At 44.7% G+C, this 16,940-nt stretch overlaps 1 pseudogene; it reads left to right on the plus strand.

Moving 5' to 3' along the window:
* The first annotated feature begins 347 nt into the window (after window positions 1-347).
* LOC125104524 (60S acidic ribosomal protein P2-like) lies at window positions 348-14,152 on the plus strand (annotated as a pseudogene).
* Window positions 14,153-16,940: the final 2,788 nt, after the last annotated feature.

The raw sequence follows: 16,940 nt of genomic DNA on the forward strand, positions 1-16,940 counted from the left end.
CACTATGTACCTCTTGCCACTGACTTTGCGCCATTTCTGTGCACATGACAATTTTCTCCACCCTGACTCACTTCTATCTCGGAGCACTCCAACCTCCTCAAGAAGGCAGAAAATCCCTCCTCTCTTGAACATGGATTCTTAATCTGAAATTCATAGGACCAGTCCCCACATATACATATACAAAGTGTTTTTACACAGAGTTCGGGGGTGGGGGACCTGTGAACTGGAACGGAGAAAAAAAAATCGCATCCTTAATTGCAGTCACCTCTTAAAAAAAAAACACACAAGAGAACGAACAACAACAACAACAACAACAACAAACCCCTTCATTCCCTGATGCCATGGAGATGTGCTGCGTGGCCTCCTACCTACTGGCCACCCTCAGGGGCAATGCCTCCGTCCAATGTCAAGGGCATCAAGAAGAATCTGGACAGGTGGGCATCAAGGCAGATGATGACTGGCTCGACAAGGTCATCAGAGAGCTGAACAGAAAAGTACTGAAGATGTCATTGCCCTGGGTATTGGCAAGTTGGCCAGTGTGCCCGCTGGTGGGGCTGTGGCTGTGTCTGCTGTCCCAGGATCTGCATCTCCTGCTGCTGGTTCCACCCCAGTGGTGGCAGAGGAGAAGAAAGAGGAGAAAACGAAGGAGTCAGAGTCAGCTGACGATGTGGAATTTGACTTGTTCCATTGTGGTCCTGTTCTCCTGCAAATAAAACCCTTTTATCATAAGAAAAAAAATTTTTTTTAAATGTTCTGAGCAGTCTATAAGCATCAGCGGACTGTCAAAGGAGTCCAAAGCACAAAGAAAGACGAAGATCCCTGCCCTGCAGGGAAACCCCACTGCATTTAGAGTACATATAATTGGTGAAGGCAGGCGCCTGGGTGGCTCAGTTGGTTAAGCATCTGTCTTCAGCTCAGGTCATGATGCTGGAATCCCAGGATCTAGTCCCTCATCAGGCTCCCTGCTAAGCAGGGAGTCTGCTTTTCCCTCTGACCCTCCCTCTTCTCATGCTCTCTCTCTCATTCTCTCTCTCAAATAAATAAAATCTTTTTTTAAAAATTGGTGTATGCTTTTGGAAGTATACTTAGCAGAGCCCTAGAGCCCAGCTATCCTTCCAGCATCAGAAAAATGGCTAAGAGCATAGTCTGGATCCAAGAGTTGGGTTTCAAATCCCAACTCTATCATGTCCTGGGGATGCAGCCTTGGACCTATCCTCCAAACTCTGTGTCTATGTACTTATCTTAAAAAATAGGTTGTAAAAAAATATCTAAATGATTAGCAAGTGCTTGGTACATAACATTCAGTAGATAAATAAGAGCTTTACAATCGATTATCACAGGTGATAATAACAGTAGTAACATTATTGATTATTAACATATTAATATAATTATAGTTTATCATAACGACGTGATCCCATTACAGCATTTTAATTATCATTTAATGTCAACGACTATGATCCCCTGTGACATCCCTCTCAATTCTGTCAAGATATGTTTTTGTCTCAAAACATTCATCATTAAAAGTCTTCTGCAGAAGACTGATAACGAAAAACCCACTCAACTAAATTCAATTAATATTTATTAAAGAACTAGTGTGTGTGCTGTACTCTGTATTGGGTACTGAGATTGTAAGGTGGCTAATGCTGGCCCCCTGCCCTGTGTAGCTCATGGTCTAGCTGGAAAGACAATCATGTAAACAAACAGTTATGATAACTTGTAATAAGGGCTAAACATTAGTTCTAGCAAAGTGCTGTGAGAACTGGGTAGACAGGGGGATTAGCTGGTCAGGGAGAGGTAGCTGAGTTGGAAGTCTTCACAGGGATGGTGATATTTGAGCTGTCTAGAAGGAGGAGTGATGGTTTCGCAGGCAGAAAGGGTATAACGTGAATCAAAGCACAAGTCGGAGAATTGCCAAGGAATGCCGAGAACAACAGTTTTGCTAGAATACAGGGTACAGGGTAGGGAGTGAATTGAGATGAAGTTAACAAGGCATTCAACACCTGGGCCCGGCTCAATGTTGTAGGAACTTGCCACTCAAAACGTGGTCCCAGGACCTCCCGCATCTGCAACAACTGAGATATTGTTAAAAATGCAAATGCTTGAGCCTTACCCCTAGACTGACCAGGTCAGAATCTGCATTCTGAAAACCCCAGGTGATTGATATGTGCATTAAAGTTTGAAAAGCACTGCTGTAGGGATGCCTGGGTAGCTCAGTCAGTTAAGCGTCTGCCTTTGGCTCAGGTCATGATCCTGGTGTCCTGGGATCAAGTGCCACATAGGGCTCCTTGCTCAGCAGGGAGTCTGCTTCTCCCTCTCACTCTCCCTCTGCACTCTTTCAAATAAATAAATAAAATCTTAAAAAAAAAAAAAAGAATCCTTGTTGTAGAACCCTTAACGCCAGGCTGAGGTGCGAAGCCTTTATCCTTTGTATGTTATAGATCTGGTTTCTAGAAACTAAATTTAATAGCAGCATGAAAAAACAGATTGAAAGGTAGAGAGGAGAAAACACGATTGGTAGATGAGAGCTCAAAGTAAGGGCTCTGTCAAGGTAGAGAGGGTACAAAACAAGGGTAAATGCCCTGGACTCGCCTTTGGTTGCTAGAGTCATCATTATATATCAACAAGTTCTTTGTATTAAGCACTTGCTGTATTCCAAGTCCTGGACTGGGTACTGAGGGGATTACAAATAAATTTAAAGTGAAAACCCCTGAAAATGTCATCCTCTATAGTGAGACGACAGACACATGAAAGTCAACAAATAAACAAGGCTGTGTATGTGTGTTGCACACATGTGTACACACACACACACTCACACACACATATATATATGAATACGATGCTGGTAGATGTTAATTACCATCTCTCCCTGACTTCTACTGTACTCTGTGATAAAGTGATTACTGGTCATCTTCTTCAGTTGAAACTGGTAATATGGAGGCAGCAACCAATCCCAGTCTCATGGCTATGCTCTATTAATCTGAGATCAGAATGGATAGCTAATGGGGGCTTAGAGCTTCATCATATCAGCTATTAACTTGAGGGGAGGCGGTTTTTCCTGACAATGCAATCACTTGCCTCGTGCCTGGAATGTTTAAACATAGATAATATTTTGTATGTAGCAGTGCTATTTTTGTAAAAAATAAATTAATAAAAAGTTCTACAACATACTTTTCTCTCTCCCCATTAATATTATAATTAGTTTATTAGATGTTTCATGTAAATTTAATGGCTTCATGGATCAGAAGCTTTTAATACAATCACAAGTATTAGTGATTATTCCAAATAGATTAACCATTTTATTTCTTAGCAGATTGCCTGTATTGTAAAATGAGAGAGAAATACCTGCAAGAAACCCCTTATCTTTTTTTTTAAAGATTTTATTTATTTATTTGACAGACAGAGACCACAAGTAGGCAGAGAGGCAGGCAGAGAGAGAGAGGGAAGCAGGCTCCCCACTGAGCAGGAGCCTGATGCGGGGCTCGATCCCAGGACCCTGGGATCATGACCCGAGCCGAAGGCAGAGGCTTTAACCCACTGAGCCACCCACGTACCTCTAGAAAGCCCCTTATCTTGATCAATATTGCATCCTAAACTACACTGGGGTTTTCTTTGCTACTGGTTTAGGCAGGGGTGCCTGGCTGGCTCAGTCCATAGAGCATGTGACTCTTGATATGGGGGTCGTGAGTTCAAGCCCTGCATAGAGCTTACTTAAAAAAGAAAAAAAAAGTGAAATTACTGGTGTAAGCAACAGAACGATGTCTTGTGGTGTCCAACATCCCACATGTTTTATAGCAGAAAAAATGTCAGAAGGAGCCCCACAGCCATTTGGCTTGAGGAAGTGTTATCTAGTCTTCCTCCCTGGCCCACGAAGAGTAGGAGAATGGAGAAATCAGAACTTGGCCACAAACCTAACTATCTCTAGATATGCCCCCATCTTCTCTCTCTCTCTCTCTCTCTCTCTCTCTCACACACACACACCTTCTTCAGGAATTTCAACTGTGAACAAGCTGTCGCATGGGAACAAGGCCAGCCCCATAGCTGACCCAGTAGAAATAAGGACCTGCACACTAAATTAGAGAATAAGTTTAACCCCACTATATTATTAAAGGAAATACGAACATATGTATAGAAAGCCATTTGGTAACTGGATTTGATCATCCAGTTTCACTGTGATATAACCATGTGTTGGGAGCACTGGCTGTTGACAAGTTTCAAGAATGTCAGTGCAGCACCTGAGAAAGACTTGGGAACAGTGTGGGGACTCCCTCTCAGAAAGAACAATGGAAGCTAGAGGTATTGCAGACAAAGCTTTCTAATGTCTGTAGCAAGCCTGATTGCTTAAAGACACGAATATTCACTTTTTTTCCCAGTAAGATTATTTTTGGTAGCATTAGACCTAGACCATAGAAAAGAAAACAGGGCACCTGGCTGGCTCCGTCAGGGGAGCATGCAAACTCTTGATCTCGGGGTTATGAGTTCAAGCCCCATATTGGGTGTAGAGATTACTTAATTAATTAATTAACTAACTACTTAATTAACAAAATTAAAAGGAAAACAAAAATAAAACTCTGGTACTGCTTCTCTTGAAATCAACCAGTTTCTAAGTTTAGCTAGCTGGTAAGAACTTGGCACTCAGTTGGCCTGGAACTCACTACTTACAGTACCACCTTTCCTTCTGATTTTAAATTTTAGAAGACCAACACAGATGGTCTGTAGGTGGCTCCATCTCTTAAGCATCTGCCTTCAGCTCAGGTCACATTCTCAGAGTCCTGGGATAGAGCCCCCCATTGGGCTTCCTGCTCAGTGGGAAGCCTGCTTCTCCCTTTCCCTCTGTCTGCTGATCCCCATACCTGTGCTCTCTCTCTCTTTGTCAGATAAATAAATAAAATCTTTTTATTTTTATTTTTTAAAAATTTATTTATTTATTTGACAGACAGAGATCACAAGTAGGCAGAGAGGCAGGCAGAGAGAGGAGGAAGCAGGCTCCATGCCGAGCAGAGAGCCCGACGTGAGGCTCAATCCCAGGACTCTGGGATCATGACCTGAGCTGAAGGCAGAGGCTTTAACCCACTGAACTACCCAGGCGCCCCAAATAAAATATTTTTAAAAAGAAGAAGAAGAAGCCCACCACAGAGATTAAACATCTCCATATTTTACCAACTCCACTCACTTCCACTGAATCAAGGACCTAACAGGGACCACTGAGGTTTAAATTGAGATTTATCAGCAGTTCTTGTTTCAGTCAACTTTTTCTAAATGGAACAATGCCCTTCTCCATTTGGCTCCTGTCCTTACCACCCCGCCCCGCCTGCCCTCCCCCCGACCCCACTACCCGGACCTTAGGACCAGGGGAAACGCTGGACATCCTCTGGTCCTGATGAAGATAGAGTGGGAGAAAGGTGATGAGCTGCAGATGGACTGCCAAGTTCATGCCAGCTGTAAAAAGGGAAATATTAAAGCCACAACAGTCTTTTTGCAAGCTCATTGATGCCGGGCGCCACGAGAAGAAAATCTGCATTGGCAGGTTTTGTTATTTTTTAATTCGACCCTGACAATACCTGCTGGGCTACCTGTTCTTTCTGCCAAAGAAGTGTCAGATGAGGGAGGAAGTTTGCACACCTGGTGAATTCAACATCACAATGCCATTTGGAGGGAGGAAAGAGAGAGAGAAAGGCAACTGCAGAAAAGAACAGAGCCAAGAAATAGAAACTCGGGAGGAGGAGGAAGAGCAATGAAACAAACAATTTGGAGGAATTCTTGTGTGACATTTTCTGAGATCATATTACACCACGGGGACAGGAATAATTAAGTATTATGGTAGCCTCGGACTGTGAGAATACACCACTCCGTGCTTGAATTTTTGTACCTGGAACTCAAAAGGAAACTCTGCACCAGCCACTGTGTCTGTCTGAGGTTTTGATGCCCTGTTTGGCCGCGCTGCTACTCTGCAGTTTCCAACTGCATGTAATTAAACATTAAGTGGTCTCTTAATGGGCTGTCTTTTCCAAAAAAGCCTTTCTTTAATTTACAATCAGTATGTCTGTAGAAAACACTAAATGATTGCTTTTGCCTATCCCAGTGACACTTTGGCCATTCTGTTAACAGCCCTGTTTTTTTCAGGAGTCGGACCGATGGAGGCAATCGGAGGGGGTAAAGGAGGGGTTAGTTTCAAAGACGTTCAAGCCAAAACCAAGCTTGTTAGCAGCAACTGTCACACACAGGACACCATATGGAGCTTCAGGGTCCTCGGACCCTAGGACCCACGTATGTTCTCAGTGCACAGTAACTCACGTGCTCCGACGTCCCTCCACGTGCCCAGGACACCCAGAGGGGGCTTGAGTACGGAGCATCACAAACTGCTTCCTTTCATCAGAACATCGAAATTCTATTAGAATGTGTTTTGAAAATACGTGTTTTCATTCATTAGAGTACCAATAAACATAAAGCTTCCAGGGACTGCCTGGTACAGAGAAGACACTCAAATAGTTACCAAGTGAATAGATACATCTTGTGATGGTCCCAGTTTTCCTAAATCCCAATGAAAGCTTAAGTGGAAGCTTAATTTTGTTAATTTTGTTAAGTTTGGCACCTGAGAATCCTTTCCTGTAGCCATTCCAATATCAGTTTTCATGTCTCTGGGGCCAGAAAAATATTATGATTTTATTATTCATATAATTGTTAGTAATGTAGTTAATGTCTGCTGTTCAGAGACGTTTATGGCAGGCACGAGAAGCAATGTGCTTGGTATTCTTTCAGTCTCCCGGAGAGGTCAAAGCTGGAGTGTCTTCAAGGCAAATACCGGCTCTTACTAAATAACTACATTTCCTCGTGGAACAAATGCAAATCTATATGAACCTACAAAAATCCCCTTGGCGCTAACACCATTAGTGTCATAACTGTCAAAAAGAACTGAAAAAGAAGAGGACCTAAGGATAAAATTAGATACATTCGTAGGTGGAAATTCTCATCCAACAGGTCACTTAGCCAAGAGTCGAGCTCTCCGCTGATGCTGGACAGTTCCCAAGGCTTCATTCTAAGAGATCTTCCCTCCCGAGCTTGAAGCACTCCCGACGGGAGATCGGGCCACTTTCCTCAAGGGACGCTTTCACTGCATCTGAGAGGTCAACACTGAGAGATTTCTTGCTTTCGTATTTTTACTCCAAATTAGCCCCTTGGATGACCCTGGACAATTCTGATGGGTGATGCCCTTTCAGACATGTTTAAGTGGTTGTCTGGTCCCTCCCGGCAGCCTCGCAAGCATCACAAAGGAGGTCCTTCCTCCCTGTCCAGGCCCTCAGAGACATGTTTGATTTTGCAATTTTTTAAAAAAGATTTTATTTATTTATTTGACAGCTAGAAATCACAAGTAGGCAGAGAGGCAAGCAGAGAACGAGGAGGAAGCAGACTCCCCGCTGAGTAGAGAGCCCGACATGGGGCTCGATCCCAGGACCCTGGGATCATGACCCGAGCCGAAGGCAGAGACCTTAACCCACTGAGCCACCCAGGCGCCCCTGATTTTGCAATTTTAAACAAATTGTACAGACCTGAAGAACTGTGGAAGCTGATGACTAAAGCTTTGCTCTTTGCAAACGTGGTCCATTTTGCCTACTCAGGCTTTCTTGAGATGTCAGCCCCTCTAGCCACTTACTCATTTTCTCCCTAATTCCTTGGAGAGCTGAATTGCCATCTTCAGTAAATTCATTTGAACAAATCCATTACCCTGTTCTCTTCTCCTTCTGCCATCATCCATACTAGTCAATTTGCATAAAGCTTTTTTTCATTCCCAATTATTCTCTTCTTTTTTTAAACCAAGGACCCAGGGACGCCTGGGTGGCTCAGTTGGTTGGACGACTGCCTTCGGCTCAGGTCATGATCCCGGAGTCCCGGGATCGAGTCCCGCATCGGGCTCCCAGCTCCATGGGGAGTCTGCTTCTCCCTCTGACCTTCTCCTCGCTCATGCTCTCTCTCACTGTCTCTCTCTCAAATAAATAAATAAAAAAAAAATCTTTAAACCAAGGACCCAATGTACAAGGTCTTTATTATTTTATTACTAAGCAACTTTACCTCACTTGTTAAACGCCAGTGTTTTGGGGGTAAATTGTGCAGTGTGTTGGCAGGCCTGTTTAAGCTACATTTAAAAGGAAATGTAGGGCCCCTGGGTGGCTCAGTTGGTTAAGACTCTGCCTTCGGCTTGGGTCATGGTCTCGGGGTCCTGCGGTGGAGCCCTGCATTGGGCTCTCTGCTCAACAGGGAGCCTGCTTCCCCCTCGCTCTCTGCCTGCTTCTCTGCCTACTTGTGATCTCTCTCTCTGTCAAAAAAATAAAATCTTAAAAAAAATTTAAAAAAAGGAAATTAAGATCATGTTTTGACAGCTTTTTTAGAGATGAGGAGGAGGCAATACACATTGCCCACAGACTGAATTAACCTATGGTATGTGGGACGAAAGATGCTACTATCATTCTCAACAACAGTGAGAGGTTCAGAGCATTTGGAGCTGGGGAAAAAACTACTTGCACTAATGGATAAATATTTTAGATCTGCCATGGAGAGGACTGAAAGCATGATTTAAAGATAGTAGTGTGGTTTGTTTTGGTTACACCTTGACCCCCTTGTCAAGTTTGTCTTTACTCTTACTTCCTTCTTTGCAAATGTTTGCAGGTTTAGAAATCCTTATGGTTTCTTCAACTGTTGAACAAAAAACAGAGACTCTTTGTGACAAAGGCAAACAAAATGCAAAATAATTTAACCAAGCAGTTAAACTATAGCTATAGTTTGACACATATTATAGAATATTGTACGATCCCTCTTGCATTCTTCCTGTATCTGTGTTCTTGTCCTTTTAGTAGAAAGAGTAGAGTCCACGTTAGCTCACTGAGGCTTCTGATTCTGGCTCAGTCTTGCTGGTCAGAGACAGACTGGGATGATGACGACAAAAATGGTGGTAATAGTAACAGGGAACATGATAGGGCCCCTACTACCTCACAATAATCAGGGAAATAGAAACTATTATTTTTCCTGTTTTACAAAAGAGGACACTAGGCACCAAAGGGGTGGGATACACTTCATATGGAAAAAAAATCTTGGGGTACCTGGGTGGCTCAGTGGGTTAAGGCCTCTGCCTTCAGCTCAGGTCGTGATCTCAGGGTCCTGGGATCGAACGCCACATCGGACTCTGCTCAGCGGGGAGCCTGCTTCCCCCCCCTCTCTCTGCCTGCCTCTCTGTCTACTTGTGATCTGTCTGTCAAATAAATAAATAAAATCTTTAAAAAAAAAATCAACTTCCTTATAGAGGAGCCTGGATTTAAACCCAGACGTTTAAACCCAAGATTTAAAGCCTAAATGCTCTACCACTATCCTTAACTACCCTCAACTGAGGGTCAATTTCACAAATAACAAATAATATGTATTGACTTATGTTTTCTAAGGCACCAGGAAGTCACATCTACTTATGGAATAATGTTGTAATGAGGGTTTCTACAATATTGTGAGAGCTAGAGATACAGGCGAATAACAAATACCTCCCTCCCACACTACCACCACAACAACCCAGTTTGTGTATAAAGTTGAGGTAAAATTAACCAAAGCTCAGGAAAAACTCAGGATATTCAGAAAAGATAAGCAGAAGGAGGCCAGGCTGCACTTCCACAAGGGAAACTACAGGCCTCTGTTGGCACCAAATCCACTCAAGTTAACAGGGAAACACCCAAATGTAAAAGTTCTAGACCTACAGTAAAAACAAACAAACAAAAAACAAAACAAAACAAAAACCGCTGACCTCTGGAAAACAGTAAATTTGCCAATTTGGATAGATCCTTGCAAGGCTGAGTAAATTACCTAGTCCAATGTCCTGCTGATTGGATTAAGATATATTCAAATCATTTCAATATGGAAGATGGATCCTACCTTTGTCATTACCATCATGAAGATGTAAAAGAACCAGATGGAGAAAACATAGGCCTGGTCTCCTCTACCCAGGCTCTAGACTCTATCCAGACCACTTCTCATGGGGAGGACAGATACTAAGGAGAGATAGTCCTGAAATTGTAATCTCCTCCAAATATCTAAACATTTTGCTTTGCCTCTTGTCTGACCAGGCAGATGCTCTGTGATTCTTTCTATTTTTCTTTGAACATTATATCAGCAAGACACTGGAGCCAAAGCCAGTCTTAAGCAGTAACAAGACTTCACTGTTTATTCCATGCCCTATTTCTCCATAGTCACTTCAAAAATCTTCCAACCTTACAAAACACACCACTTTTTAATCAATCAGTGACTTTTTAGCCTAAGGGACATCCCTTCACCAATTGTATACAATGTGTTCATCCTGAGGTTAGTAATTATAACTTGGGCTTGTTTATTTAGTGTATCATTCAGGGAACAAGACACAAACAATGGAGTAGGTTTACAGATACCAGTTGATTAAAAAGCTAGGTCAGCCAAAGCGTCTAAGAATGAAGTTATGGAGCAACATAGTGGGATGTCTCTGTGACACTGTTTGCTGACTGACTGAAATTCTGCATGTGTCAAGTTGATCTTTGGTCCTGTCCAAGGGAGCTTATTTGCTAAAAATACCTTAAATAATTTGTGTTTACTTTTACCCTCAATAACCCACTTCTAATGCATGGACCTTAAACAACATATTATTAAAACAGCAGGAGTAAAAAAATTAAATAAATAAATAAAAATTTTAAACATAAATAAATAAATAAAACAGCAGGGGTATTTTTGAGAGCTCTCATTTTTTTTTTTTTTTAAATCTGTCAGTCCTTTCCAGAGCCATCTAGCAAAATCAAATAGAATGACTATGAGCTAGGATGTTGGAGTAGCAGAGGCAGAATAATTTCGCCAAGCAGTAAAGGCACATTTCAATGGCTTCAGGCTAGAGCTGAGTGCCCAGGGATACGAAGCTTAAACTGTTCCCTCTACATATTTAAAAAGTGCAAATAGTTAGGTATTGCCCTGCAGGTCCCGTAGCCTGGCTTCCCTCTGGGCACCAACACACAGGACAGCTTTCCTTCACCAGGACATCCCTCTCCTTTATTCTCCGCTGTCTCCCCACCTCCCCAATTTGTCCTGCCCCTTCTAGCCCTGAAATGATATCGAATGACTTATTAGGTGATCAGAAATGACCTTCCAGATTGGAAAAATCAAGCCATTTTCAAAACAATAAAACCAATTCTAGGTAGTACTTCGCCTTTTATTTTTAAATGTGCATTTTCCCTCTACTGTTTGGCAAAAAACACTCATTTCCAGAGGCTTTTTCTAGTCATAGTCACAGTGATGTTGTTTAAAGTTTATTGGGCAGGGAAAACCCACAGTTACCTTTTCAACCTTTCTAATTTGTATTGGAGTCTAAGCTCCCACATCTTGGCCCTCGGGCATTTTCCTTGATAAAGCCCTCCTACCTTCCAGTCCAACAAAGACCAAAGACTTTGGATATGAAATTTTAAAGTAACCACTGGAGAAGAGGCTTCAATTGTGTTGGCCCAACTGGCAATCTGTGGAAGGCCACATGAATGGCTCAGAGATAACGCCCTGTCTTTCACCTTGTGGTCACCAGTTTGAGTCAAGCAGAGATTAACGGTGTCTGAGGGTTGTTATCATCTGGTGATGGCTTGGGAGCTGATATGAAATAAATTGCTAGTATCTTGTGTCTACTTGCCTGAGGTCACTGGGTTCAGGCTATTTTAGGGACCAGATTCAAATCTTAGCTGCAATGGTTACTCTAAATGGAACCTTCTGTGCAAAGATCAAATGCTAAATAAACCCGGAGATTATGCTTCCTCTTGCACTAATGGAAGATATCCTCTCAGACAAGGTTGGAAGTAAGCTGGGTAGTTGGGGGGAGCCGGAAATGGGCTAGATTTGCGATTCTGAAGACAGGCCTCTGAGTATTTAATTTAAATTCTACCCTGGGTCCCCTACTTGTGACTATACCATCTGCCCTTGAATTCCGTTCCTGGATGTTAGCGTCATGCCCTCCTTCTGATTCAGTCAGAGGGTCCCCGCTCCCCCCCCCCCGCCCCAATCTATCATTTCATCCATCTTTCACAATCGTTAAAATTTAAGGAAAATGCAAAACATTTTAACAGAAAAATTGGGGAACCCAGGCATGGTTTCTAAATATATGAATGTGCACAAAGAGAAGGAAAGATCCATTCACACTAAATTTTCTCAACTTTTAAATCAGGGCCAGGTACTATTTCGTTGTTATTATTGTTGATTGTTTTGCTTTGGTTAAAGGCGCTTTTTGGTTTGAATCATTAAAATATTTGCTTAAATTTGCTACTTTACATTTCGTGTGTAGATGATACTAAAAGTAAGTCTTATTTACTTCATTTGTTATTTTACAATGTGTGAAACAGCCTCATGAACATAAACAGGCCTAACTAGATAAGATATACAAATAAAATGGACTTTTTATATTATTTTGTTAAAAAAAATCAAGGTTTCGAAAAGTTAGGGGTAGATCTAAATATCACTGGGCTGCCATCTTGTCCAACTTTTAGGGAGCACTATAGGTTTTCATCTCCAAGTTCACCCTTGATTCACAAGCTATGAATCATAAAAACCAACATCTCTTAATTTGAGGTGGTTACAGCCTTTTTGTGAATTTATTGAAAGCTATAGATGTTCTGCCCACCCCCCCCAAGTTAGACTGAACAAAGTAAAAAAAAAAAAAAATTTTTTTTCTATACAATTGAGGGAATTTATCCTCAATTACTCTAAAATCCATCCATAGACAACCATTTCCAAAGGAAAGTTTGAACCACAGTTAAGAATTCTTGAAAAAGGGGCACCTGAGTGGCTCAGTCAGTTAATCATCTGCCTTTAGCTCAGGTCATGATCTCAGGGTCCTGGGATCCAGCCCTGCATCAGTCTCCCTGCTCAGCGGGAGCCTGCTTCTCCCTCTGCCTCTGCCTCTTCCCCTGCTTGCACTCTCCCCTCCCCACCATGTCAAACAAATAAAATCTTAGGGAAAAAACTGAATTCCTGAAAAGGATATCGGCTCAGGTATCTCTTAATAAAAGCGTGTATTATACACTCCATACCTTTATCATATCATATCAAGGGGAAAAGGGAGGAAAAAAAAGGAAAAGAGAAAACAATGCACTCATTTAAAATGGTCAGGAATCAAGATTATTGGTTTAATCAACTCAAGTATTTGTTCTTGAAAAGGGAGAATGTGTGTTTGTACCAAGTTCTCCACTTCTCCATCTCAAGATCAGAAGGCCCTATCCATGGCCAATTTTAAGAGCAGATAAAGGCTATGCTTTTTAGTAAAGATGATAACAAAAAAACTGAGTTCTTGTTAGCCTTCTAAAGCTTCAAAGTGGCCAACTTGGACTAAAATTAAAAATAGAACCAACTTAATCAGCAAGAAGAGCTATTGAAAAAGGCATCTCAATTAGAGACTTGATTCATTTTAAAATGTATGATATTAATGTGATTTTTCATTCCAAAATTACCTAATTTCATTTTTGGATATGTGTGTGTGTGTAGACTCTCCAAAATATCTGTCCCCCCCATAAAAAAATCCCTTAGTAATATCATAGATATTAAGAATGAACGGCTGGAAATTTCGAACCGAACATAACTCCAAGGTTTTCAAACTTGCATGGGTCAGTGGGCGAGAGGGACTCAGGAAAGCTTTATACTCGTACCCTTGGTGTTCTAACTCAACTCGGTATTCACCCGATAACCAGTGTTCCCAGCGTGCTCGGGCACTGGGCACGAACCGGAAGCCATAGGCAGGCGGCGCCCAGGCCTCGAGGCGTGGGTGGGCGCCTGGCCCCGAGGACCCCGGCGACACCTCCAGGGCCCAAACCCCCGGCTCTGGGATCCAAGCCCAGGCCCGGCCCGGGAAGAAGGGTTAATGCAGCTCTAAGGACAAGTTGTCTGGTTCCCGCGTCTCTCCGCCGCATGGAGCTGGGAGGAGGAAGTGTGGGCCTCGAGGCTGGCCCGGAGTGGGGCAGCGGTGGGCGTGCGGCAAAAAGGGCGCCCACGTCGGCCGGGACCCAGCCTCGTTGTGACCTCCCGCTTCGCGACACTCCCACGCACCACCCCGGCGGTCGGAGGACCACGGAAGCGGCGGAAGATGGAGCACGCGGACTTTGGCCCCCCAGACCCCCCCCCCCCTCCCCGCTTCTGAGAGCCGCGGCACAGTGCCTGGGGCCTGAGCCTTCGCCTCAGCCTCCACAGGGGACCTGGGCACTCGGCCTCCTTCGGCGGTGAGCAGCGCGCGGGGCAACGCGGGTTCGAGGCCCGCTGCCGTCGGAGGTACGGCGTGGGACGGGGGTGGTCTCGCGGTGCCCCGCGGCCGGCCCGACGCTCCTCTCGCCCCTGGAGTCACTGCCCGGGTCCCCCCACTCCCTCTCTTCTCCGAGGAAACTCAGCCGGGGGCGCCGCTGGGGCTTCCGCACCCTCCGCTTAGTTTGCGGAGGGAGGGAGAGGGGTGGAGGCGGGAGACCCCGTGCGGTGCGCCTGCCCCACTTTTCCAGGAAGCCCGGGAACCCGCTCGGGCCCTGCTGGCACGGCCGCTGGCAGGGCGTCTTCAGCGCCGTCGACTGCGAGCGGCCAGGCCCGAAGGCTTCCGCGCCGGCGACAGGAGCGCCCCGGGCGCGCTCCAGACTCGGCGGGCCTGGTCGGGGCGCGCCGGCAGCGGCCTCGGGGGCTCTGCGCCTCGGACTTAGGGCAACGCAGTTGTCCCTGGCGCGGGCCTCCACCGACCCCGGCCGCCGCCTTTCTGGCTGCGCTCCATTAAGAGCAGGGAGGAGGGGCAGTGGCCGGCGACCCGCCCCTCTTACGTCTGGAGGGGACCTTATGCCTACAGGCAAGCTTTCCCCTCCCCTTTCCCAAAGTCCTCGCGTTTGTTAAATCCGGTTAAATGAAGAACACCGAAGTCTCCCGCTCCGCTGTCGGGAAGTACGCCTCTTCTTAAGAGCGTCGCAGCTAAAATGTGGTTTGGCTGTAAGCTGATAATCAAGGAGCTGTGGTCAGACACCCACTCCAGAGCATCGCTATTCAGGGACCATGTTGTCACACACGACGTCCATTAGGCCCCAGTAATCCGCCATCAACGCGTTTTAGAGCCATTTGAATGTTAAGGAGATTTTTATTAATGGCCCATGAGCCTAAAATGTGACTATTGGTTCTCGGAACAGATTTTAACAACTAGAGGCTGGGATGAGTGGTTTTTCGGGTCTCAGTGTAGCCTCAGGTCCCTGGAGATTCCAGTTGGGAGATTGGGAGCAGGGCCTAAGGGAGAGCCGTCACCGAAAACCCGACTCTAAGGGGGCGCTTTCAGGCCTTTACCTGGGGAACTTAGGGTGGAGGGCGGCAGACCCCGCCGCAGAGCGCAGACAGTTCAAGGGGGTAAAAATCAGCAATGCTAGAAACTGGCATCTTATTCTTAAAGACACCTTGGGCTGAAGTGTCTCTTAGTGATGTCAAGTAGACTAAGAAACCCTTAATCGGAGGCCCCCTTCCCATCACCACAGTAGGCAAAGGAAGACAAGGATACTGGGACAGGGTGGCAGAGGATTCTGATTCTTGGACAGTTTTTTCCTTGTGCTGCTGAAACAGAAGTCAGTTCAAACTTTGGCTGTTTACCATTATATTTGCTGTGGGATTCTTTTTTGTTTTCTTTGTTGTTGTTTTTCTCCACCCCAAATACCAGGTTTCCTTCCACTAAGACTGAAGGTAGAGTGGGGGAGATTAAGGAATAAAAGTGAGTCATAGACCTCATGCTGTTCGACTTTCCCTTTAGGAGAAAAACAAAATGCGAAGTCGACCCTCCCCCCTGTAATAGCCTGGCCTCTCTGGCCCCTGCAGTTATCTTTGACCAAATGGGTTGGGTTTGGTAGGGCTCCTTTATTTGATTTTGCTTATTGTTTGTTTGCAGTCGGCAGCAGGTTGATTTTTAAATATAAAACGCACTGCCTGCAAAAGAGGAAGTCTGATTCCCTTTAGAATGGGGGTGGGGGCGGGGGTGAGGGGTGGGATGCCTGCATTGCGTTTGGGAGCTTTCAAAGGCTTGCCAGCTTACTTCTCCTCTTCGGCCACTTCTGCATACAGAAGCTTCCTCCAGCTCTCCTATTGGGTTCTATTTCCTTCGAATTGCCTACATCAGAAAAACTGCCCTTTCCAAATAGTGCCTAAATTTTGTCTTAATCAGGTTAAAAACAAAAACAGGTATGATTTCAAGGCCTCGTATTGCTATTAACAGGCAGTTAGGAAGAGATGCTCCAAGCAATCCTATACAATGTGTCTCAATACTCCAGAGCACTATGGTTTCACATGTAATGTTAATTCTGTCCGAGACAAATCCCATAATCTGTGCAGTTTCAGAGCCTAATACTGAAAGACATCAGGGTGGGTTTTGTTTGGGGTTTTGCTCTCTCCATCCCAGGGTCTCCCTGTCTTTCCTGTTGTCCTAACCCAAGGGCTCAAATGGGGCAGCTGGGGAACCAGGTTTTATGAGGGTGAGCTGCGCTTACAGGACGCTGCCAGTTTAGCTGAGAAAAACAGAGGTGTGTTGAAGGCACTGGGCATAGATCTGGGCGTGCAGATGTGTTGACTGGTGACTGGACGCTTTTGTGGTAGGAAAGGGAAGAGCTGTCCTTTCTAAAGGTTTTGAAGGAAGACAGGAAGCCGGCTGAGGTCGTGGCTGAGAGCCCGACCCTGCGGTCTTTCCATATTGGTTGTTTTGTACGAAGTCAGCTTCTGTTTGTGTGAGATGTGCCCGACTCTTGCCTGACTCCTTTGTTTTTCTCTTTTGCATGATTAAAACATGTCTCTGTATGCAGTAAACCACCACCTAACACTGGCACGCCTGGTTTTGGGTTACAGCTTTGTCGGGGTAACAACACCGAGGTTTTCACCGGGTGTTAGAAGCGGGTTCGAACTTGTGCATGCCGGGTCTGGCTACCCGATCATCC

The sequence above is a fragment of the Lutra lutra genome, chromosome 7 (genome assembly GCF_902655055.1).
Source record: "Lutra lutra chromosome 7, mLutLut1.2, whole genome shotgun sequence".
Taxonomy (NCBI): Eukaryota; Metazoa; Chordata; class Mammalia; order Carnivora; family Mustelidae; genus Lutra; species Lutra lutra.